The 24,816-nt window shown below is 45.7% G+C and overlaps 1 protein-coding gene and 1 pseudogene across 3 annotated transcripts in view; one reads left to right on the plus strand and one right to left on the minus strand.

The window, feature by feature from the left end:
* Positions 1 to 1,403: 1,403 nt before the first annotated feature.
* The window catches only part of SIPA1L2 (signal induced proliferation associated 1 like 2), a 249,055-nt gene continuing 225,642 nt past the window's right edge, over positions 1,404 to 24,816 (plus strand). The window contains exon 1 of one of the 2 annotated variants that reach the window (XM_086381084.1): positions 1,404 to 2,329. The gene's annotated coding sequence lies outside the window, so the exon portion shown is untranslated. Of the gene's footprint in view, positions 2,330 to 4,581; positions 5,073 to 24,816 lie in introns of those variants that run through there. The other variant, XM_086381087.1, reaches the window with a different exon arrangement.
* On the minus strand, positions 1,787 to 3,494 carry LOC147343193 (large ribosomal subunit protein uL4 pseudogene; annotated as a pseudogene). Its single transcript, XR_015156877.1, has one exon. The product of XR_015156877.1 is annotated as a large ribosomal subunit protein uL4 pseudogene (transcript).

Raw genomic sequence — 24,816 nt, forward strand, 5'->3', positions numbered from 1 at the left:
GCCTAGAATGTTCTGGAAGGCTGCATGTGACCTTGGTTCTGGGAATGCAAGAAACTCTGAAGGACTTTCATAAATGCTCACAACAGTTTACTGTCAACCATAAGCATTTTAAAAAATGCTGCCAAATTTGATAGTGGCCCAAGGGCTTGTGAAAGTGAAGTGAAAGTCGCTCAGTTGTGTCTGACTCTCTGCAACCCCATGGACTGTATAGTCCATGGAATTCTCCAGGCCAGAATACTGGAGTGGGTAGCCTTTCCTTTCTCCAGGGGATCGTCCCAACCCAGGGATCGAATCCAGGTCTCCTGTATTGCTGGCAGATTCTTTACCAGCTGAGCCACAAGGGAAGCCCAAGAATACTAGAGTGGGTAGCCTATCCCTTCTCCAGCAGATCTTTCTGACCTAGGAATTGAACCAGGGTCTCCTGCATTGCAGGCAGATTCTTTACCAACTGAGCTATGAGGGAAGCCCACTTAGGCTTTTTCAATTTGAGTTTGCAAGACTAATGACCAAATCACTTTGCTGTATACCTGAAACTAACACAACATTGTTAATCAACTATACTCCAATATATAAAAAAACGTTAAAAACCAAACTAGCCTATGGCTAAGGTTTATATATATATATGAAATTAACCACTGATGTCCTCTCGTAAGATTTTGGACACTCCTGGATTTCATATCTTTAATAGTTTAGTTATGCTTGATGCACTAATAAATTTTGTCTGTAGGCACTTTTCTTTAAACTTTCTGTAGACATCTTTTAAACTAATGTATGTCAGAGCAGTCACCTCATCACTGGTTATATTTATAGCTTTTTCATAAGCATTGTTTATTTTCTATCAAAATATGTTTTGGTTGTTGATCAAAACTACAATAAAGGCTTCCTTATTAGATCATTATGGACATTCAGGAGTAAGTCAAGGCTTCTTCCTCATCTATCAGACAGTGGACAGTGCAGCCTCAGCACCAAGAGCCACCTTGGTGACAATCCATCGACTCACGCAGTCACTGCCTTAGGAGTCCAAAGGCTGAGGGGGGCATGGCTTTTTTCCTCAAGGCCCTTAGAACAGTGGGAAAAATGACAACGCGAGCAGTTCTGTGAAGAGTGAGAAGAACTATGGTGTGAAGGGGGGGGGTCTGTTCTCCCTTGGCTCCTGCAGGAAGCGTCCGTCCATGGCTGCTCCTGTGTCCACATCTCTAGTAGAATATCTGCCATGTGTGGGGATGGGCACAGGTGAGATGGAGAGATGATGAAGAGCAGGGCCTAGTCCTCTGAATGTTTATCCCCAGCACCTGTTGGAACATCACAGGGTCTCCACACGTTTGTTAATAAACTGCAAACTTGGTATATACTGCTAATGAGGTGACAGGAGAACACAGAAGTTTGGTCATGTCACAATATTGCTCTCTGGCATGTTTTATTAAACGCATTCCCATATTGTATAGCCCTCTTTTACAGAGATATAAAAGGCTGTACAATGTTTACATGCTGTAGATCACAGAGAAATATAGCATGGGAGGGACCGCCCCTAACTTTTAAGAGGGTTATGTTCTAGGGTGTGTTTGGGATGGGGAAGTACTGAGAACATTATCTCTCCAGGAAGAACCTCCAGAAAAGGAGGAACTGAAAAGAAAACTCTGAATTCAGTCTCAGGAAACACAATCCCAGCGGCTGGGCCACAGTGAAGCCGGCTCAGGAAACCCAACGGTGGGACTGGAAGGTACGGTATCGTCTACATAGCAGTCTATTCCTGTTACTGAACCTTTAGGCACAGTCAACTCCAATATAGCTTCAAAAGTCCTCAGAGATCCTTTAATCTTTTAGCAACCAATTCAAGTGTCGAGCAAATTACAGTTTCAAGATAGTTTCAGGTAAAGCTTCCTGGGTGATCAACATGTCCTAACAAAGTAGAAAAGGTAGGTAAAAAAAGTTCATTTTCTCTCCATCGAGATCAGGATCTAAGAGCAGTTCTCCTCTGGGTGGAGGGCGGCCTGGAGGCGGAGTGGGCGGGCCCGGGGGCTGGGCTGGGGCTCCCGGACCGCACGCCTTTCCCAGCCCCCTTCCAGACTCGGAACGCTCTGTTCGCAGCATTCCTGCGCGCTGGCATCGCCCGACCTCTTGCATGTTTCTCAGTGCATCCCCCCACTCCAGCTCCTGGGGGCAGAGGGCCGCCGGGGACGTCCGGGGAGCCCTGGGAGTGGGCACACAGTAGAGTTCGCCCCTCCTGCCGTCTTCCCGTGAACCAGCGATGCGGCAATCCTGGAGCAGGTGCCTGCGTAGGACCCGGCAGCTGTGTCGTCGGCCGGCGACGCTCAGGCTCTCCTGGGAGGTGTGTGTGTGGAGGGGGGTGGGGGGCGGGGACCCGGCGCCGTGGGGGTGGGGCGGGGTGGGGCGCGATTCCGGAGAGTGTAGGCCCGGCAGAGACACTGCCAGGGGGCGGCGCGGAGCTAGATTCGAGGGTGTGTATGCGTGTGTGTTTCTCCCTGACTCTTTGGTCAGGTCTTTATTCAAAATGAGCTGTCCAAAATGAGTTGACCTTCAGGGGATAAACAGACAAGTTTGTGCAGCAGGATTCTTCTCTTCCGTGGTGGGTTTTCTGCGGGGCTTCCCAGTGGCCGGTTTCTTGGTTTCTGCAGCCTCCCCCACCCCCACGCCTCCGCCGACCTCCCCCCCCCCTCCCCCGCCAAAGACTTCTTCAGTTTCTTTACAAATACAGCCTCCTTTCCTTTCTTCCCTACTAAAGGCTTCTTGCCTGGAACCCCTCCCCATCTGACCTGGCTTCTAGATCCACTGCTGCCCTATCCTCCTGGAGGTTTGATTCTTAGCCTGCCCAGGCGCATGGCCTTTGCACGTGGGTTTAGTTAGATTCAACATAATTCTCAGGCTTCTCAGTGGATTCTTTTTCAGGACCCTGCGATAACTCTCCTTGCTTGGTGCTCTGGGACTTTTAAGAATTCTCCCAAGGTCTGTGTTGAGCATCTCGTGCATGGGAAGGTTGTAGTTACTCTTGAAAGAGGTGCCATACAGATCATCTCACTTGCTGAAAGCAAATTCGAAACGGTGCCCACCAGGAGCAAGTTTCAAAATGTTCAGTTTGTCTACATTAAGCAGAGTAATTCCTTTTAAGGGGAAGGGAGAATTAGGGAGCCAGCGATGTTCCTCAAGGCCTTGATACCATCTTCCCAATGATACGAGATAAGGAGTCCCCTGCCGTGCGCACAGCCCACGCTCATCTGCTCAAAGGCGGAGACCTGCTGATATTATTCCAGGCCTTACGTTTCTGAAGAAGCCAAAGAGCCCCCTTGTTCCTCTCATCGCCTTCAACATCATCTTCAATCAACAAATGAAGTTCAGGACTTCCTCAATACGGTGACCTTTAGCCGTGACCAGCCCGGTAAGGCCGAGGCAGCCAGGGCAAAGCAGATGGCACACCACTGCGGGGCCAACGTGCCAGGTTTGGTTGGCTCAACGTGCGGGCCCCACGACGCGTCAGTTTCCCCAGTTAAGAATCACATTTCTCAAATTGTAGGAATTAAAAAAAGATTATGTCTTGCTCAGTAAGAATTTTCGGCAACTGTCGCTGAGAACCCAGTAAGACGCCAATTACGACATCACTGCAACAGATTTCGGGATTTTTAACTTATCGCTGCCAGAGGGGCGAAAACGAATCCCAAGGAGGACGGAGACAGCGTTCCCGCACCGCGGGTGCAGGTAGGCTGCCCCTCGCCTGAGGTCGCGGGCGCCGCGCCGCTCGCAGCCCCCTCCCCTCAGGAGGAGCGCCGAGCCCCTCTGGGCCGCGCCGCGCCAGTGCACCGCGGGGCCTGGGAACAGCGCACCGGCTGCGCGCGGAGTCCCGCGGGGCGGCGGGACGGACGGCGCCCGCTCCCAATCGCGGGGCGGGGCCGAGGGGGGCCGGCGGGCGGTGGCCAATGGGAGGCGGCGGAGCGGACGGGGGGCGGGGCCGCCGGGCGGGCGGGCCGCGGCGTCGGGAGCCGGCGCTGCAGAGTGGGAGCCCGGGAGGAGCCGGCGGAGCCGGAGGAGGACGGAGGAGGAGGAGCAGCGCCGCGCCCCCGCCCCGACCGCTCGCCCGCCCGCTCTCTCAAGCGCAGGCTGATCGCTCCAGCCGCAGCCGGCGGGTCCCGGCCGCCTCCCGCCGGAGCCCGGCGCGGGCAGGGTCCGGGCCGATGGGCAGCCCCGGGCAGCGGCGGGTGGCGAGAAGGCGGCCCCGGTAGGCGCCGCCGCGAGCTCGCGGGCTGCAGCAGGTCGCGGCGGACTGCGTCTCCGAGGTGCGTTCGGGGCGACGAGCGACGGGAGGCGAGGCGGGGTCCGCTCGGGAGTCTCCGGGTCGTGTCCCGGGACCGTCTCGAAGTGAGAGGCTGCCCTTGGGGGCACCTCAGGCGGCCGACCGCGCGGCCGGGGCGCGGGGCGGGGGTCCGACTGGCAGATGCGCCCGTGCTCCGGAGTCCGGGGTGAAAGAGGAGCCGTCGCCGTTCGTTCTCAAAGTTATCGATCGGCTGAAAGGTTATCCCGGTCTCTTTGACGCGAGCACTAAACGAGGACTCTCCGGGCGCGCAGCGACTCCTCCGTGACTAACCCGAGAAAAGAGAGAAAGGTTGCCCGGCGCGGCTCCCCGGCGCGCCGGGCGGGGTTACTTGCTGAACTTGCTGCAGGGTTTATTCCCCGGGAAGACGGTGTGCCCGGGGCGCGAGCCCTCGCAGCTCCCGCCCGTCTTTGTAAGGTCCCAAGCGGCCAGCGAGCTCCCTTCCTTGTGGCCCGACGGCTCCCCGGCTCCCCTGGGTCCGCAGCTCGCTCCATCCTCCGCTCCCGGTCCTGCTTGGGGGCCCGCGTATCCTTGAAGCTAGTTTGGCCAGGTCCTGGGAGTATCCCCTTGAGCACCTACAGATTAATTTCAACCGCGCCGCAAACCCAAAGAATCAATCTCGGTTCATCATCTGTGAGCGAGAGCCGATGCTTCTCGGGAAGAGAAAACAAGTTGGCATGGCCCCTCTGGGAGATATTTGTCATCATTAACCTGCTTCAGTTAAATTAATTCAGCCCAAGATGACTCCAGCGTGAGTACTGGAAACATCAAGTGCATTGGCCACGGAATTGTGGTCACCAAACAATCTGATTTTGGTCAAAACGCAATTGTAGACTTTTTGAATTTTGTTTAGACTTAGACATGGTTTTTGATAAGGATGGCCTTTTTTAAACAAAGAATTTTGGTGATTCTCATAGGTTTGCTCAGTAAGTTCCAAATAGTCACTTAGATTTTTCTTTTCTTTGCCTCTTTTGTCTGCAGTTTTCATTTCTAAATGTTAACACTAGATGGCTTTCTTATGACAGGCATTTAGTAAACTGTGCTTTTGAGTTGGCTGTCTGCAATCCAGGTTGTAATTTTTCCGGTTTTACAGTCAGTAATGGGAGAAAAAAAAATCCCCAAAACTGTTGCTTTCTTTGAAATATATTATTTCCCTGTAAAACTAATATTTATGTAGGTGTCATAAAGTGGTCTGTTACTTCTGGTGTTTCTAAAGATGTATTTCAGGAGACAACTTGGTTACTGTTTTTAGTCACAAATTTAAAGATGTCTGTTTTTACTTGAAAAATTTAAAGTTCTACCATGAGACTTAAAAAAAAATTCTATTTATATAACATTTCTACTAAGGATGTTTTCTGCTTACCTTAGAAGCTAGTTGCTTGATTCAAAACAGTATAAAAGAATGTAATTCATGAGAAAGTGCAATCTTTCTTGAGTTTTTGGTACGCATAATATTGATTCTTTCTAAAGACTCTGTGGATGCATTTTGGGGAAGAGATGTTGTTGAAATATACATGTATGAGTCAAACATTGTGTTGGGGCCATTTTTATTTCCGCAACTGATATTGGATTGGGTGTTTCATTTCTAAGCACAACCCTTTTTTTCAAAAGTACCATGACTTGTAGTTGGCCATTTAGGTAGCAGCAGGTTCTTAATTTTGTGTTTTCAGGACTTTTTCTCTAAAGTAAGACCATGGCAGCCTGTCCAAATCTTGCCTAGGTAGGCAGACTCATTGAGAAGCTGGAGAAATACCTCAGCATTTCTCATAGCTGTTACTTATTGTGTGTGTGTCTTACCCAGCTTAAAATATGATATGTTAAATTTGTTGGTTCTAAATTAGAGCATATTCACAAATAGTTGGGGAAAAAAAAATAGACCTCTCTCGCAAACATCTGGGAAGTATGGAATGAAATGAAATCAGAAACAGCTTTTATCAGTACCCACATGCTACCTATAGATGGGGTGAAATGAACTTGGATAAGAAGCAGTGTAAGCATTTGGTGTAGAAAATAAACCAGGAGATAAATTGCAGGTGTGGAAGTGGAGCTTCTGGCTTTATAGTATGGGCTGCACATTTTCTGTAGTTGATTTAAGTGTAAATTTTCCATCAAGTGCTTTTGATGTGTTTAAATCTTAGCCTTTCTCAAAGAGCTATAATTTTCTGGAATGAAAGAAGGAAATTGTCAGCATCATGATTTGACTTTTATGGTACTTATTGTAGTTAAAGCTGTGTAATACCGTTTGTGAGTTTTATTTTCTTTTGAGACTGGAATGGTATTTAGAAGGCTTCCCTGATACCTGAGCTTGATCAGCACCTGTCCACCTTGAGGCATCTCTTTACCTGAGGTCAAAGGGTTATTGGGTTATTCTTTTTGGAAATCTATCTATTCTTCAAAGTGAGGAAATAATAGTGAGGTATCTTGAAAGGGCAATGGGCTGGTAACTGAAACTGGTTTTAGAGTTCTGTGTTTGGTCATCAAAACTCATTTAAAGGGGTGTGTTTCCTGCATACTTTCCAGAGAACTGTGTGTTTATGTAGATACAGCCCCCTCGTCCCCAGTCGTAATTGATAGATGAAAAGGGTTTTTGTGTGTGTGTTTTTTTTTTTGAGATTGAGGAAGGCATTGTGTCTTTGAACTTATGATCTGCTTAAGGTGGTGGTTTAGAATTACAAATCCCTTCAAAGACATGATGAATTAGAAGAAAATTTAGACTATTATTGTCAACTGAAAAGCAAAGTTTTTTTTTTTTTCCTGTTTTGAACTTGAATGAAATATGAAATACATGCCTAAAGAATATAGGGAACCATATTCCAGATTTTCTCCTTCTATTAATGAACCTGTTCCCTTACAGGGTGATGTGACAGGAACCTCTGGCTTCCTGCTTCTAGGGCCTGGCACAGACGAGCTTGGATAAAGTTTTTTCATGATCCCTTTCAGCACCAAAATTTTAGGTTTCTTTAATGTTTTAAATAAATGTATATATAGAGTAATGAACATGACTGATTGGGTTAGCTTATGTTTTTTCATGATTGTCTTTTCTTTCTTTGATTTATAATAAGTTGGTATGGTGGTTTAGTGCCTGCCAAGCAGGAGACCTAGGTTCGATCCCCCAGTTGGGATGACCCCCTGGAGAAGAAAATGGCAACCCACTCCAGTATTCTTGCCTGGGAAATACCAGGGACAGAGGAGCCTGGTGGGCTACAGTCCATGGGGTCACAAAGACATACCTGACTTAGCATCTAAACAGCAAAGCTGGCACGTGAACATTCATGAGAGTTACACCTGACTTAGTTTACACCTGGAAATCTGGGATTCAGAAATTGCTTTTCTGTTACAGTGACATTTAGCTGTGACCCCCTTTTGAAGGGAGGATAACAGTGCGATAGGAATTAAATACCTCGTACATTCAGAGATAAATTATTTTGATCCTTTGTGAACTTGATTCATAAACTTTGGTTCCAAAGAGTGGTCCAAGGAAGCCAGATCTTACAGGAGAGGTTCTGTTTCTTGAGAGGTTTCACATTTAGTGTGACCCACTTCCTTTATATACGTGTGTATGTGCGCGTGCATGTGTGCTAAGTCGCCTCAGTCGTGTCTGACTTTTTCTGATGCTATGGACTGTAGCCCACCAGGCTCCTTTGTCTATGGGATTCTCCAGGCAAGAGCACTGGAGTGGGTTGCCATTCCCTTCTCCAGGGGATCTTCCCAACCCGGGGATCGAACCAGCCTCTCTTATGTCTCCTGCATTGGCAGCAGGTGGGAAGCCTCTGTGTGTGTGTGTAGTAGTAGTAGTAGTAGTAGTAGTAGTAGTAGTAGTAGTAGTTGCTCAGTGTGTCCCAGCCCAGGGATCAGGCGAATTCTTTACTGTCTGAACCACCAGGCAAGCCCCACATGTGTGTATGTGTGTGTATGTGTGTGTGTGTGTGTGTGTGTGTGTGTGTGTGTGTATATAAAATCTCCGCCCCCCCCACCATACAACATTGTATAGCTAATTTGGGTGATAGCAAAGAAGAAGATGTGCAGAAAGTTGAGTTTAGTTGTCATAGCATCTCTTTACCACATAAATCCATAAGGTTATCCTTTCATGTCATTCCTATACTTTTTGTTTCTGTCTACTTCTAAAATTAAAAATCAGAGACAAAAATTAAATTTTATAGGTTGTCAGATTTGCCACTTTTTATGTTGCTACGTACATATATTGAAAATTAACAGCAGCAATTCCTGTCTATTGTCAAGGTTTTACATCAAGATACACTGATATACCAAGAAGAAATGAACAAAAAAAGGGAGGACATGTATGTATGTTTTCATTACTGATGTAGGGAAAGTTCTTCGTTCAGAGAGGGCATAGGTTAAAATTACTCCCACAGGTGTATATACCACCATACGCAGACACTTTTCCTTTTGCATAGATCAGTGAAAACTTCACTATGGACCAGGGTTTGGAAATCACTGACCAACTCAACTAACCCTTCTTTGATGTTGGGGTCCCTTTATATATCCACACGTGGCCTAGTAAGGGATGGAGAGTTCTACCCTTCTGATGTTTTGACCAGAAGGTGGTTTTTTCCCTGTCGAGTTGAAATCTAATTTTACTTGTTAATAGGAATTCTATCCCCTTGGTGGCCTCCAGAACTAAACCTTCTATAGAGGTGTTCTCGTTGCTCACTGGACAGTACCTGTCCAGGTACGGCCTGGAGCTGAAGTCTTCCTTCTCACGACCTGTGCAGAGTAGAGTAGGGGTGCCCTTCCTTCAACTTGCAGGTCCTGTCAAGTTCACATTCACCTTTTTACTCAAACTCAGAGAGTTTCCTGTTCACGCGAACCTCTAGTTCTTAGTCACATGCTGTCTTGAAGCCATGTCTTCCTGTCCTATGCTCATGCAAGACCTAGCATTCATCGGACTTTTTCTAATTTTATTTTGGCTGATTCTTCCCATAGTGCTTTTGAGAATTTGATGCTATTATCAAAGCACCTTTGCCAGCCTTCCCAAATAAATGCTGTCTGCACATTAGATATCTTACCTAAGTTGCTGGCTACACTGTGAATGGTGTCTCTGGAAGTTTCCTTCTAGGATTGGTTGTGAAGTAAAAATTGCTCAGTCGTGTCTTACTCTTTGTGACCCCATGGACTCTTCATGGAATTCTCCAGGCTAGAATACTGGAGTGGACAGATACCCTGAAAGATCATGTCAGGCCTTCTTTGTGGGTCCTGCTGACCAAGTTACTCCAAGAACTGAGTTCATTTCCAGTGTGTCCCTAGTAACTTGAACCATGCTCTGCATGGTGGGGAATTGAGAAATAGATGTTCAAAGATTGACTGAGGGAGGGACTGAGAAGCTAGGGCTGTACTGTGACCTGTGACCTCTGGAGGTCTTAAACACTAAAAAGATGGTGGGAAAAAGCAGAATGTTGAGGACTTTCTTAAACACATCTTGCAGTCTGGTATTGTCTCATTTTGAATGGCTTTCAGATATTTGGGGACAGGCACCATCTTTTCCCAATTCCCTGTGTCTTAATTAGTTGATACCCTTTTCTTCCTGTTTCATAAATAATCATTTAGCCGTAAGGGATGTCTTGAGTGCTACCAATTGGATTACCCTATGCGTTTCACTTTTGTGTAGTTGCTAAATCTTCCAGGAGAAGCTCCCAGTTAGTTGAGCTGTTTAAGAAATCAGAGTAGTCTAAAGTAGGCTATTTAGTAATGTGTTCAAGTACTTTGAAGTGAAAGGAAAAAAAAAATCCAGGTAAAGAGCCAGTGTTAAAAATGGTTACTGTGGAAAGTAATTATGCTTGGGTGAACACAAAATTATGTATGCTAAGATGAACCATCATGAAGACATTAAAAAAAATCTCTGACTGTAATGCTTAGGGCACAGTAGTGGGTGTGGTCTGCATGATTGCTTTCACTGTCTTCAGGGGACTTTGATAATTGTTGTACCCTTTGGAAGGACTTCCCTGGTGGCTCAGATGGTAAAGCGTCTGTCTACAATGCGGGAGACCCGGGTTCAATCCCTGGGTTGGGAAGATCCTCTGGAGAAGGAAATGGCAATCCACTCCAGTACTATTGCCTGGAAAATCCCATGGACAGAGGAGCCTGGTAGGCTACAGTCCACGGGGTTGCAAAGAGTCAGACATGACTGAGCAACTTCATTTTCTTTGGAACAGTGGATATTCACATGGTTCAGAAATAGGGTAGGGGTACAGTCCTCTTTGTATTGAAGTTTCTAATAAGTAATTTTAGGAATTATGCTTCTTCATACAGGGCACATGCTGTTGTTTAGAGAAATTAATGATTTAATCTAAAGAACAATGATTTCTTTGTAGTAGGGTCTCTAAACTTTTTCCAGTGTGCATCCCAACTATACAGAATTTCCTGTGCTTAATATACATATGTGCACATACACGTTTGTCTATATGTGCTTGTGTGTGTGTATGTTTAATATAGTGTGTGTAAAGAAGTGAAAGTGTTAGTTGCTCAGTCGTGTCTGACTCTTTGCGACGTCATGGACTTTAGCTCACCAGGCTCCTCTGTCCGTGGAATTCTCCAGGCAAGAATACTGGAATGAACTGCCATGCCGTCCTCCAGAGGATCTTCCTGACCAAGGGATCAAATCCATGTCTCCTGCCAATATATATATGTATATATATAGCGCAAACAGTAAAGAATCTGCCTGCAATGCAGGAGACCAGGGTTCAATCCCTGGGTTGGGAAATTCCTCTGGAGAAGGGAATCCACTCCAGTATTCTTGCCTGGAGGATTCCATGGACAGAGAAACCTGGTGGGCTGTAGTCCGTGGGGTCGCAAAGAGTTGGACACGACTGAGCGACTCACACACACGCACACACACACACGTGTGTGTGTGTGTGTGTGTGTGTGTGTGTATATGTATATAAAACTTTACATGTTAAATATAGACATTGTAAGTGCGTGCTCTGTTGCTCAGTCATGTTGACTCTTGCAACCCCATGGGCTATAGCCCACCAGGCTCCTCTATCCTTGGGATTTTCCCAGCAAGAATATTGAAGTGGGTTGCCATTTCCTCCTCCAGGAGATGGACATTATAAAACATAATAATATACATTTTAAGAAGTCTGATAATAAACCTAAATGAATATTGGAGTGTTCTGATTCTTAAGAGTCTGCTTGTTACCCTTTGAAATGTGTGGCCCGGGTCCTGAGACCACTGCTGTCTTACCCTCTCTGTTTATAGTTCAAGGTTGTTTGGAAACAGTTTCTCTGGGGCCTGCAGGGTCTTGTGAATGGAAGCATAAGACAGACTCTACCTTTCATAGGTCTTCTGTTTACTGTAATTGTTGTTTATTCTGAGGACAGTTTTTACTTTGGTCAGTTTTCTTCCAGAATTGGTTGTGGGTTGCTTAGTGAAGTCGCTGAGTCATGTCCGACTCTTTGTGACTCCATGGACTATAGCCTACCAGACTCCTTTGTCCATGGAATTTTCCAGGCAAGGATACTGGAGTGGCTTGCCATTTCTTTTTCCAAGAGATCTTCCCAACCCAGGGATTGAATCTGGGTCTCCCTCCTTGCAGGCAGATTCTTCACTGTTTGAGCCACCAGGGAAGCACAATGGGTTGCTTAGCTTGAGGTTTCAACTTAGGAGTGGGGTGGGAGAGTGATGACATGGTGGAAGACACCATTCTCCTTGCAGAGTTTCTGGTTGAACTCAGCTGTCTGGGGAGCATCATATTATTGAAGCATAGAGGACACAGACCCGGAATGAGGATAGAAGGAAGTCACTAATCACGTGGTCATCTAGAAACTTCTAACTCAGAGAAAACCATAGTTCAGAAAGATACATCCACCCTAATATCTATTGCAGCACTGTTTACAATAGCCAAGATAAAAAAACAACCTAGATGTGTATCAACAGAGGAATGGATAAAGAGGAGGTATAACATAAATAAAGGGGAATATTACTCAGCCATGTAAAGGAACAAAATTGGGTCATTTATAGAGACGTGGATGGACCTGGAGACAGTCATACAGAGTGAAGTAAGTTGGAAAGAGAAAAACAAATGTTGTATATTAACATGTGTGTAATCTGGAAAAATGGTGTAGATCATCTTATTTGGAAAGCAGAAATAGACACAGGTTTAGAGAACAGATGTATGGGCACCAAGGGGGAAAGGGAGGGGTGGGGGGAATTGGGAGTGGCACATGTACAGTATTGATGTATAAAACAGGTAGCTAATGAGAATACACTGCACGGCGCCAGGAACCAAAGCATTGTGGTGACCTGAATCAGAAGGAATTCCTAAAGGGAGGGTATCATGTGTGTGTATAGCCGATTCACTTTGCTGTACAGTAGAAACCAATACAGCGTTGTAAAGCAACTATGCAAAGTGAAGAAGTGAGAAGCAACCATACTGCAATAAAAATTAATGGGAAAAAAAAAGAGCAAGAACAGTTTTGAAAGTGTAGGTTAATATTGGCTAGGACAGTCACCCCAGGTGCACGACGGGCTAGGGTCCTAGCTTCTGGAGAGCATGTGGGCTGGAGCGGAGGAGGGGAGGGCCTGGTAGCCGCCAGCTCCGCCTGCACTGCCCACCCCACCCCGCCTCCCCGTGTGCTGAGCCATTTTACTCCATAGCGTTTACTCTATAGCCTGACATGATGTTGTACATTGGTTTTCCTGTGTTTATCTTCTGCCTCCCCTCCACAGAATGTAAGTGCCCTATGAGTAGGGACATTTCTGGTCATTACTGCTGTATTCCGTGTACTGCCCTGGTTTCTGGCACATAACAGCCTCTTAGCAAACAAATATTTGATAAAGGCAGGATTGAAAGCCCCGGGTTTAAACACGAAAGCACTGTGTGTCTTGGCTTTTGTTGAACTAAGGAAGTGTTGCCTTGAGGTTCTCATTATTTCTATTGTAAATGATCTACCCAAACAGCCTTTTATGCCTCATTTTATATCTTTTCTGGGTCACTTGAAATGACCTGTAATTGAACTCTGATATCAAAGTGCTGAAAATGGAGAAGTCGTTTCTGAAGAGGGTGACAGCGGAACTCCACCTGTTATACCATTATTGCCCCATTCCAAGGGGTGTGGTTCGGGGAGGGTGGGCACCCCAGGGTGAGAGGGTGTGCTTTACACCTTTCCCAGGTTTCAAAGTCTGATACCACCTCATAACTGCATGGCCTTGGCCTTACTGGGATCAGATGAAGCTGCAATTCACTTACAAGTCTGGTTTGGACTCCTTAATAAAGATAACTGGAAAGAGAGGATTTCTGAATTGTTCCGCATTATCTTTTCTCTCTCAATTGATGATAATTTCTACAGGAAATAAAGATTTTGTAAAACCGATCAGTAGTGTATGTATACCTTCTGCTAACGTAGTCCTTTTACTTGAGAATTGCGGAGTGTGTTGGAACATTACTTGTGCCTTACGTGCAGTAGGTGCTTCCTAAGCATAGGTAGAAGCCTTCTATCTTAATATCCTGAGCTGGTCCTAATTCCTATAGTGCATGAATTCAGGGGGATGCCATTGTAACTCCTGCTTGTTTAAATGTGTGTATTAAGGTTTGCTATAAGAGCTGAGGGCGAGGCTGAGAGATTAAATAATAGTAAAATCACCTAATCTGTCAGCAACTTTGTTATTTGAAGATCATTGGAAGTCATTTGCTTGGGATAATGGATCTGTTTAAAAGGTTTACTTTTTTTATTAAAAAAAAAATTTTATTGGAGTTAAGTTGATTTCCAGTGTTGTGTTAGTTTCAGGTATATAGCCACGTGAATCAGTTTTATATATACATATATCCGCTCTTTTTTAGAAGAAGTTTTAAGTGAGACGAAGGAGCGAGGGAAGTTAATGCTTTTGACTTAGGAACAGGATAAAGAACTGGGGAGAGAGATTCCTGAAGGTAGATTTCAAAACAGCCATTGTGCTTGAACTTTTATTTGTGGTCTCCTGCAGACTGGAGAACCTTACAAGGCTGATGCGATTTATAACCCCCTGCCTGCTGCCCCACCAACGATGTGAAAACTGAGATTTCAGACAAGAACACACGTGATTTTCTGAACCTTAGCTCTTAAGAGTTTAAATTTGCCTTTCTGCTCCCATGTGGGACCCTAGGTACCTTGTGGGGTCCTATTGATCTCAATAAATCATAAAAAGAATGGGGGACATGGGCAAAGAAAGTGTATTCAGAGGAGAAAGCCAGAATTATGTCACTGCTGCCCCTGCAAGAGGGAAGTGGTAGCCAGGAACAGGCTGCAAAGCCATTGTTCTAGCCTAAAATCCTTCTATCAGCCAGTGGATCCTCTGTTATTCATGAGAAATTTTGTAGTTTAACAGTTCTGCTGATTGAACCAGGCTTTCTCCTCTCTGCTGGGAAGCGAGAGGGCTCTCCTGCGATGCTGCGGAGAACATTTCTTTCTCTCCTGAGTCTTTGCCAGGATGAAAAGAAGGATCAGAGGAAACCGATTTTCGTTTTGCATTTATACTTCGCTCGATTTGCATCATCTTTGTTTAAGTCAGTTGAATGTGAAGCCCTAAATAAATTTCAGGCATTTAAATATTTAAAAGGATTCCTCCACCATACTAAAGTACTCATTCAAAGAATGAGTACTTGCAACAAAGAAAATAACCCCCTTACAGACGTAGCCCATACAGGCTCTGCTCACCTTGTCACTGAATTATAAAACATTAATAGCGGAGTGAGAATGGAAACAGCCGCAGAAATGCTTGGCTGGCTCTGTTCCAAAATATTGTTTCCCTGGTAGAGAAAGCAGGACGATTTGTTTAAAACTGGCAGTCGGCCAGTCAGAAGAGCTCTGACGCCATCCGTGCAGTAACTACTCTGCTCCGACTGCTAATTTTAGGCTAGTTAAATCTGGGTGATGTCTGATGGCTGTTGTCGCTGTGTGTCTGGCTATGTGGAGCTTTCTAAATCTATCCTCTAGGCCTGGCATCACAGCATCACAGCTCACACTTCTTTCCCAGACGCGCCGTAGCACAGAGGGGATGTTGAGTTGGCCCAGGATATGTGGACAGAGTGAGGAGCAGGCCCTGGGAGGGTGTCAGGAGGCACTGCCTTTCATCTCACGATTTCCTTTGCTACTTGGTCCACAAACGCTTATCGTGCTTGCCTTCTGCTGTGGGAAGCGTGGAGGAGGATGCAGAGAGGCCCAGCCTCCAGGCAGCAGTCTAGGGACAACATTTGCTTGTTTTCTACCTATTCCTGCAAGCTTTGGGGCTTTTCTGGTGGCTCAGATGGTAAAGAATCTGCCTGCAATATGGAAGACCCAGGTTCGGTCCGTGGGTCCGGAAGATTCCCTGGAGAAGGGAATGGCAACCCACTCCATTATTATTGCCTGGAGAATTCCATGGACAGAGGAGCCTGGTGGACTAGAGTCCATGGGGTCGCAGAGTCAGACACGACTGAGTGACTAGCAGTTTCACTTCCACTGCAAGCTTCCACCTGTTTACCACGGACCTTTCTGGGGAATTTGCTGATGGTCCAGTGGTTAAGACGTGGCACTTTCACTGCCATGGGCCTTGAGTTCAATCCCTGGTCAGGGAACTAAGATCCTACAAGCTTTGTGGCGTGGCCAAAAAAAAAAAAAAGCAACGAACAAAAAACCTAAAAGCCCCCAACTGGACTTTCTGGAAAAGGTAAAACTAAGGAGAAAGATGAGAATTTTTAAAAAAGCATTTGGGACTTCCCTTGGAAGAGCAAAGTAGCATTTTTTTGCTACTGCAGAAGACGGAGGTGGGATGAGGGCTTGGTGGAGTGGTTCAGTGTTGCTGGTTGCGCCTGATTCTTCTGAAGCCGTGGAGCCTGGCAGGCTCCTCTGTCCATGAATTTCTCCATTACCATGACTGGAGTAGGTTGCCATTCTCTTCTCCAGGGGGATCTTCCTGACCCAGGGATTGAACCACATTGTAGCTCAGATTCTTTACCACCTGAGCCACCAGGGCAGGCTGGAGTGGTTCGGTGTCTGTGTCTGGCTTACTTTGCTTCCAGGGCAGTCAGTAGGAGCCAGTTTTCAAATGGGGATGGCCACACAATCTTAGGTTCTCTTTAAACTCTGGCATCTGAGATTTCCAGGTTACCAGGGGGTGTCCTGGGGGTGAGGCCTTGAGAGCAGGGATCTGATAACTCCATCCCAGGCTTCTGGCCCAGGGAAGTGCATGGCACAGTCAGCAAATGACCAGACTCAGCATTTCAGGCCACAGGGAAACCTTGAGGTTATCTTGGAATCAGTCTTCCTCTTGGTACCAATTTATAAATAAGAGAATGTGAAGAGAGTGGTTTGCCACCTAGGCCCACTGTTTTTGGTAGAACAGGCTGCCCTGTTAGGTGACCTAGCCTGGCTGATGGCCATTCATCACATATATTAGAAGATTCCTATGTAAGAGGGACTCTTGGGTTGATGGGCACTGCAGCTTCTTTCAGAGTGAAGACTCTGGGTGATGGAGTGCATGGTGTTTGGGCATATAGTCAGGAGAACATTCAAGGAAAAGGTAGGATCCGGATTAGGCTTTGGAAAATGGTCAGGTTTGAATTTTTGTTGAAGGGCTCTTATATGCAAAGCCACTCATAGCTCTGTATGGAACAGCAGATACAAATCAAACCCTGTCTCTGTTAGCAGTTTCTCAGATCATAATACTGTCTCCATCAACTTACTCTGCCTAGGACCAAACTTAGATCCCAGCCTGGTTTGGGTTTTGCAACCTCTCGGAGAAGGCAATGGCAACCCACTCCCATACTCTTGCCTGGAAAATCCCATGGGCAAAGGAGCCTGGTAGGCTGCAGTCCATGGGGTCGCTAAGAGTCGGACACGACTGAGCTACTTCACTTTCACTTTTCACTTTCATGCATTGGAGAAGGAAATGGCAACCCACTCCAGTGTTCTTGCCTGGAGAATCCCAGGGACGGGGGAGCCTGGTGGGCTGCCGTCTATGGGGTCGCACAGAGTCGGACACGACTGATGCGACTTAGCAGCAGCAGCAGCAGCAGCAACTGGATTTTATTAACAAAAACAGCTTTAAGAAAAGTGATGGACAGTATTTTCAGAGTGATTGATTAACTTATCTGTCATGTAAGATGGTCAATCTGATTCCCCTCCCCCATTGTAATTTGCTAAAGATTACAGAATGTATCTGTAAACCTAAAGCAGGAAATACTCTGGACTCATCAGAGATGAAAAGCCAACATTTTAAAACAAATTGAGATGTAATTGACATATAACATGATTCTAGTTTCAGGTATAGAACATGATTCAATACTTTTATGTATTGTCAAATGATTATCACAGTAAGTCTAGTTAACATAATCTATTGCCACATAGAGAGATACTGATTTTTTGGTCTTGGCATTATAACTTTTTATTTATTTTTTTTGGTTATTTATTTGGCCATGCTGGGTGTTTGTTGTGGCACTTAGGATCTTCGGTTGCGGCATGTGGGATCTGGTTTCCTGACCAGGGATTGATTGGACCCGGGCCCCGTGCATTGGGTGTGCAGAGTGTTAACCACCGGACCACCAAGGAAGTCCCAGAATTTTAAGATCTACTCCCTTGGCAATTTTCAAATACACCTTACACTGTTACCAACTACAGGTGCCATGCCGTACATTAATCACATCCCCTGGACGTAGCCATCTCACTGACTGAAAATGTGCACCTTTAGCCACATCATTTTGGTGTGAGGTCACTGACTTTGTTTCAGTTGTTTGTTCGGAGAATACCGCACAAGTATTATATTTGAAATTCAAGGTCATGTTGTTTTAAGACTTTATATTTAGAAACATGACTTTTGGTAATTCATATACCAAAGTGGTTTACTTTAAAATAGTTTTGAGCAATCAGTGTTCAACTGAGGCAGCCTTAGGAAGCATGGCTGTGGACAGTGAGAGCTTCGGTCACTCAAACACCTCGTCCACCACTCCGGCATCCCTGGGACCAGCGTTCAGTTGCTATCCACGAGCTCTTTTTACATCCTGTGAAGTAGTAGTAAGTGCTGAGTAAGATTCGCATACTCCTTTACGCTCTAAAACAAGAGATATCAGCATAATTAGCATATACTTTCCCTCAGCCTATTTTCATGCCAAATTTCACATAGGTGAGGTTGGACTGTGAAGAAGGCTGAGCACTGAAGAATTGATGCTTTTGAACTGTTGGAGAAGACTCTTGAGAGTCCCTTGGACTGCAAGGAGATCCAACCAGTCCATTCTGAAGGAGATCAGCCCTGGGATTTCTTTGGAGGCAATGATGCTGAAGCTGAAACTCCAGTACTTTGGCCACCTCATGCGAAGAGTTGACTCATTGGAAAAGAGTCTGATGCTGGGAGGGATTGGGGGCAGGAGGAGAAGGGGACGACAGAGGATGAGATGGCTGGATGGCATCACGGACTCGATGGACGTGAGTCTGAGTGAACTCCGGGAGTTGGTGATGGACAGGGAGGCCTGGCGTGCTGCAATTCATGGGGTTGCAAAGAGTCGGACACGACTGAGTGACTGAACTGAAGATTAAAGAAAGAATTATATAGTATCCTGGACACGTATACTCACCACTTAGATTCTACAGAATGTTAGCATTTTATTGTATTTGCTTTGTATATTCCTATCCATCTCTGTCTACCCATCAATGCTTTTTTGTGTGTGTGTGTGTGGAAGTGTTTGAAAATAAGTGGCACACGTCAGTATACTTCACTGCTAAGCACTTCAGCACACATGTCATAATTGAGTCTAAAACTTTAAAATTTTTTTGAGGCAAAGTTTATACAGGGAAATGCATTGTATAAGTGCATTTTGAGTGTATCATTCTAGGAGTTTAGGCAAATGCATGTAGCTAGTAGGGCTTCCCTGGTGGCTCAGATGGTAAAGAATCCATCTGCGATGCAGGAGACCCAGTAGTGGTAAAGAACATGCCTCCCAGTGCAGGAGACATAAGGGATGTGAGTTTGATCCCTGGGTCGATCCCAGGAAGATCCCCTGGAGGAGGGCCAGTATTCTTGCCTGGAGAATCCCATGGACAGAGGAGCCTGGAGGACTATGGTCCATAGGGTCGCAAAGAGCTGGACACGATTGAAGCAGCTTAGCATGCACTACACAGGTATCTGTGTAACCCATACTTCTTTTAAGATATACCTACCACCCCAGAAAGTTATCTCAGGTCTCTTCCCAGTGTTCCCTCCCTATACCCAGCCTAGGCAACCACTGTCCCTTTTTTCTGTTTGTTTTGAGTAAGTTTCGCCAGTTCTTGAACTTCGTATAAAGGGAATCCAGCCATATATACTCTTTTGTGTAAGGCTTCTGTCTCTCAGCAAAATAATTTCTGCTTTCCCACCCACTTTTAAGTATATTATACCAGGCTGGCTTACCTCGGTCTTGGTCACATGATCACATGCTCTTTTCAAGGATCCTATTGTCAAGTGATATCAGGAACAAGTTTCTCTTAGGTATTTGTATATTTTTCGTAAGTCTCATCTTTCCCAACAGTGGTGTGGTTTTCACATCTGAGATGGCCGTTTTCTGAGTGGGGCTCTTGAAAACCCAGCGCTGCTTCTTTCGGTTTGCCGGCGTGTGCTGCAGGGCTGCAGGCCAGCTCTAGGCATTCAGCCGGGCTCTCTGGCTTCTGAAGAGATGGACCCAGACCCTCCATACGCATCATCCCATTTATTGTGTTTGCTACTTGGAAACCTTTAGGTAAAAGAGAGCACGTCTATTTTTGCAAACCTATTCTTAGATTTGTGATAAACTTCTTAAAGAAGTTTGAAATAGAAAATAAGTTTTTGTAAGGCATCTTTGAGGAACAGAGTTGATCTTCTGTATTCTTAGGGATTGTTTTCAGGACAATGCCCCCCACTCAGAAACCAAAACCCAGGGATGCTCAAGTGTTTTATATGAAATGGTGTAGTATTTGCATATAATTTACACACATCCTTCCATATACTTTAAATCATCTCTAATTTACTTATACTACCTCACACAATGTAAATGCTATGTAAATATTTGCAGGTGTGTGGCAAATTCATGTTTTGATTCTTTGGAAATTTAAAAATATGTTCAATCTGCGATTGGTTGAATCTGCACTTGTAGAGCCTGGGGAATGCAGAGGGCCATCTGTAATTTCTAGTTCAAATGCAAGAATTCTGAAGCCTAAAATTTCCTGACTTTTGTTTTATGACACTGTATAGAGGAAACTAACCAAGTAAGGCTGAAATATTAGGAGATTTTAAAATCATCTGTGCTGAGGAGATATTTGCTGGCAAAATAAAATCCTAGTTGACTTAAGAATAAAATGCCAGGATTAACTGCCCCCGTTGCTCTGCCCACTGTTATTGGAGTTTCAAGTTGCTAAACCTCTCCAGCTATGATCAAAACCAAGAAAAAAGTTCTCCTCATAGTACTGGTCTAATATTTATACAGAGTGTACACACATCCCCCCACACGGTGCTGTCAGTGTATGAAGACTTTCCTTTAAGGCTGTGTTGGGTAGGGTAGTTCTCCCTGCTCTAAAAGAGACTCCAGAATGCAGTATCAAACGAGAGAGAGGCTGGCTCCTTTCTTGAGTGACAGCTCGAGGTCTGAGCAGGTGGGCTGCTGACACTCAGGGACCCGGGTTCCTTCCATCTTGTTTCTCTGCTTCCAGTCTTTGTCCTCACTGATTGGTGGGAATCCACTGGGCACGTCTGCACTCAGGCTGGCCGAAGGGGAGGGGGCACTCAGGAAGTGGTCATCCGAAGACCCCAGAAAGAATCTGTATCACTTCTGCCCTTGTCCTCCGGAGAACTCAGTGACCTGATCATGGCTCACACTCAGGGGTTGCTGAGCAGTGTCCCCTTGATGCTGCAGAAGTGGCCTTGCCTTTGACATAGAGCATGCTCATGCGGAGTGACTTACTTGTCAGATACTTCCTGCCTACTCTGTCCTGCCAGGCACCATCCTAGGGAGGGACTCAGGTTCTAGGGTGGGTAGGCAGAGGGGGGTGTTGCTGTTATGGCTTATTCATTCTGGAAGTAGAGTCGGTCTCCTGGTAGTATTTGCTTTTGGTGGAATTCTCTTTAAATTGGAGCCAGTGCTGTCTTCTTTTTTTATTTTCCACTTCTCAGGCAGTTATCTTTTTTTTTTAATATAATTTATTTTTTTAATGGAGTATCATTGCTTTACAATGTTGTGTTAGTTTCCCCCCTACAATGACATGAATCAGCCATGTGTATACATGTATCCCCTCCCTCTTGAGCCTCCTTCACATCCCTGCATCCCACCACTCTGGGTTGTCCCAGAGCACTGGACTGAGCTCCCTGTGCTATACAGCAGCTCAGTACTGGTCTTCTTGAAGTGCAGTCCTGGGTGGAGGATGGGAGGGATTAAGTCTGATAATAATGAGGTTGCAGGCAGATTCTGTAACTTGGAAAGAAATGTTCCTGGGGACATGGATTAGGGAATGTAATAAAGGACTAGTTCCCCGTTTAAAATTCAATCTCATAATAGAAGGCTTAAGAGACACTTGATGAATGGAACCCTGGTAATCATTTATTCAGGAGCCTGAGGGCTTCTGGGGAGCAGAAACCTCCCCAGCGAGTGCAGGAGCTCTGGCTTGTGTGTCATTCAGAAGGCAGTTGCATGGGGTCCTGGGGCGTCTCCAACTCAGAGAGGAGCTGTGGGGTCTCGGGTGCAGCCTAAGGACGTGGCTGTGCGTGTGATTCCCCCTCTTCTAAGGAGCTAACATCACACTGTGTGTGTGTGTGCACATGTTAGTTGCTCAGTCGTGTCCCAACTCTTTGAGACCCCATGGACTGCATTCCTCCAGGCTCCTCTGTCCATGGAATTCTCCAGGCAAGAATACTCCAGGCAAGAATACAAGAATTCCCTTCTCTGGGGGATCTTCCCAACCCAGGTATCGAACATGGGTCTGCTGTATTGCAGGCAGATTCTTTATCGTCTGAGCCACCAGGGAAGCCCTAACATCACACTAGTGAAGTGAAGTCACTCAGTAGTGTCTGACTCTTTGAGACACTGTGGACCGTAGCCCCACCGCTCCTCCATCCATGGGATTCTCCAGGCAAGAATACTGGAGTGGGTTGCCATTCTCTTCTCCAGGAGATCTTCCTGACCCAGGGATTGAACCTGGGTCTCCCACATTGTAGGCAGACGCTTTACCATCTGAGCCACCAGCGAAGTCTTAATATCACACTGCTTTCCCCTAAAATAGCTGGTAGACTCTTTGCGAGCACCTTGAAAGGCTCTTGAAGTGATAATCTGATCAATGGGAGTGGCAGTCTGAGGGACCCAGGGGAGCAGATGTGAGTCTGTCTGGACTCCAGGGGCCAAGGTCACTGCCCCCTAGGTGCCAAGGGTGGTGATGGCGGGGAGTGGTCACCCTACATGGGCTCTGACTTCTGTGTTCTCTGGCCGTCCTGTGGGTTTCCAAGGATGTGCAGAGTGAGCCTGGTGGTACCAAACATGGCTGTTCCTTCCATGCGGTCACCTGGGACTGTGAGAAGTTCAGGGACTGCATCCAGCTTTGAGTTTATTCAAACTTCTGTTCTTTTCCTGGAAGTTGGAGTGTTCATGTTCTTGAATGACAATCTGAGTGATAGAATTGCCTGCGTCATTTTCCAGTAACCAATGAAAGGCGGGGAAGCGAAACTCCTGAAATAAATGATGCTTGACTTTTTAAGGCTGGAGAGGCTGAGCAGTTTATTCTTTCAGCAGGAACATCAGGGCCTCTTGACAATCTGGGAGTCGCCTCGGTTTCCTTTCACTGGCTGCTGTCTGTTCAGGCTGCGGTGCAGATGGCTTGTGCTGAGTTTGCTAGTTTTTGCCAATAACTTAAGCGTGGAAGGAATCAGGGAACCTCCCGAGCGATGAGAACACAGCTGCTGAGGATAACGTGGAGCGAAGGGGAGCGCTCCTCAAGCCTTTCACTGGCTTTGCGGGCAGTAGCTGTGGCTGAGCAGCTACAGATGGTGTGTTTGCAGCTCGCGCTGTGGCAAGTTTGGGGTTTTTTTTTTTAACATCTTTTTATTTGTAGTGAACAAAAGAGCCCCATGTGGAGCCTAATCAGCTAGATCAAGTGTATATAACTTCAGAGGACGGTGCCTCTCTCTTGACTGAAATATTAAACTCCTGTGTAAAGGAGGAAAACTAGCCTGGTGATTTATTGGCATCTGGCTAAACCTGACATGCCTCCAAAATGTGTGCACTTTGACTTTCAGTTAATGGGTAAACATTTGCATCTTTGCTCTTATAAGTCACTATTCTATCTGCCCAAATCCTTCATTTTTTTTCAGCCTGCGCTGTTGCACGAAGTATTTGGCAGCCCCTGTGGGGAGTGTGGGCCTGTATCTCATGTATTGAGTGAGTTTAATTTGTAGGCAGAATGATGTGAAGGAAAAGGGAATGCTTCTGGAGAGGGTGCTGGTGTCTCAGGGGTTATGTCTTTCATGGGAAGAGTGGGAGAAGATGCCAAAAAAATGGCAAATATCCTAATAATTCTCACAGAAGTGGCTTTTTTTTACCTACCACCTCCCACTTAGTTTCTTCTGTTATCTTTGGACTCAAAATAAAGACCTGTCATGCCCTGCTTTGAACCCTGGGGACAGTTCTTAGGTTGTTGTGTCCCAAACCATCCTGGCTTCCTGGTGTTCACCTGCTGTGGATTGAACAGGCACACAGCACCTGAAAGATCCTATTCAGTGCACCCTTACTGGAAATGAACCAATTTGATCCCCATCAAGAATTATTTTTGCCATTATGTCTTTTCTGTTCTCGAAGTATAACTTCATTTGGAGGTGTTCAGATCCTTCTAATATTGTCTCTAAAGTGGTATCTTGGTTTTGTTCACAGTTTTAAATCCTTGTTGCTTTCTTCTGAATGTTTATTTTTTATTTTATTTAAATTGTTTTTAAATCTTACTAATTTCTTAATATTTGATGACTTGTTAAAATTTTGGATGTATTAGGTTAAAATGACTATATTATTAAAATCAATTTGATCTTTTAATTTAAATAAGCAGGGTGACAATATACAGCCTTGACGTACTCCTTTTCCTATTTGGAAGCAGTCTGTTGTTCCATGTCCAGTTCTAACTGTTGCTTCCTGACCTGCATATAGGTTTCTCAAGAGGCAGGTCAGGTGGTCTGTTATTCCTATCTCTTTCAGAATTTTCCACAGTTTATTGTGATCCACACAGTCAAAGGCTTTGGCATAGTCGATAAAGCAGAAATAGATGTTTTTCTGGAACTGTCTTGCTTTTTTGATGATCCAGCGGATGTTGGCAATTTGATCTTTGGTTCCTCTGCCTTTTCTAAGACCAGCTTGAACATCTGGAAGTTCACGGTTCATGTATTGCTAAAGCCTGGCTTGGAGAATTTTGAGCATTACTTTACTAGCGTGTGAGATGAATGCGATTGTGTGGTAGTTCGAGCATTCTTTGGCACTGCCTTTCTTTGGGATTGGAATGAAAACTGACCTTTTCCAGTCCTGTGGCCACTGCTGAGTTTTCCAAATTTGCTGGCA

The sequence above is a fragment of the Bos grunniens genome, chromosome 28, assembly GCF_055505025.1.
Source record: "Bos grunniens cultivar Pamir isolate PY7600 chromosome 28, Bosgru_T2T1.0, whole genome shotgun sequence".
Classification (NCBI taxonomy): domain Eukaryota; kingdom Metazoa; phylum Chordata; class Mammalia; order Artiodactyla; family Bovidae; genus Bos; species Bos grunniens.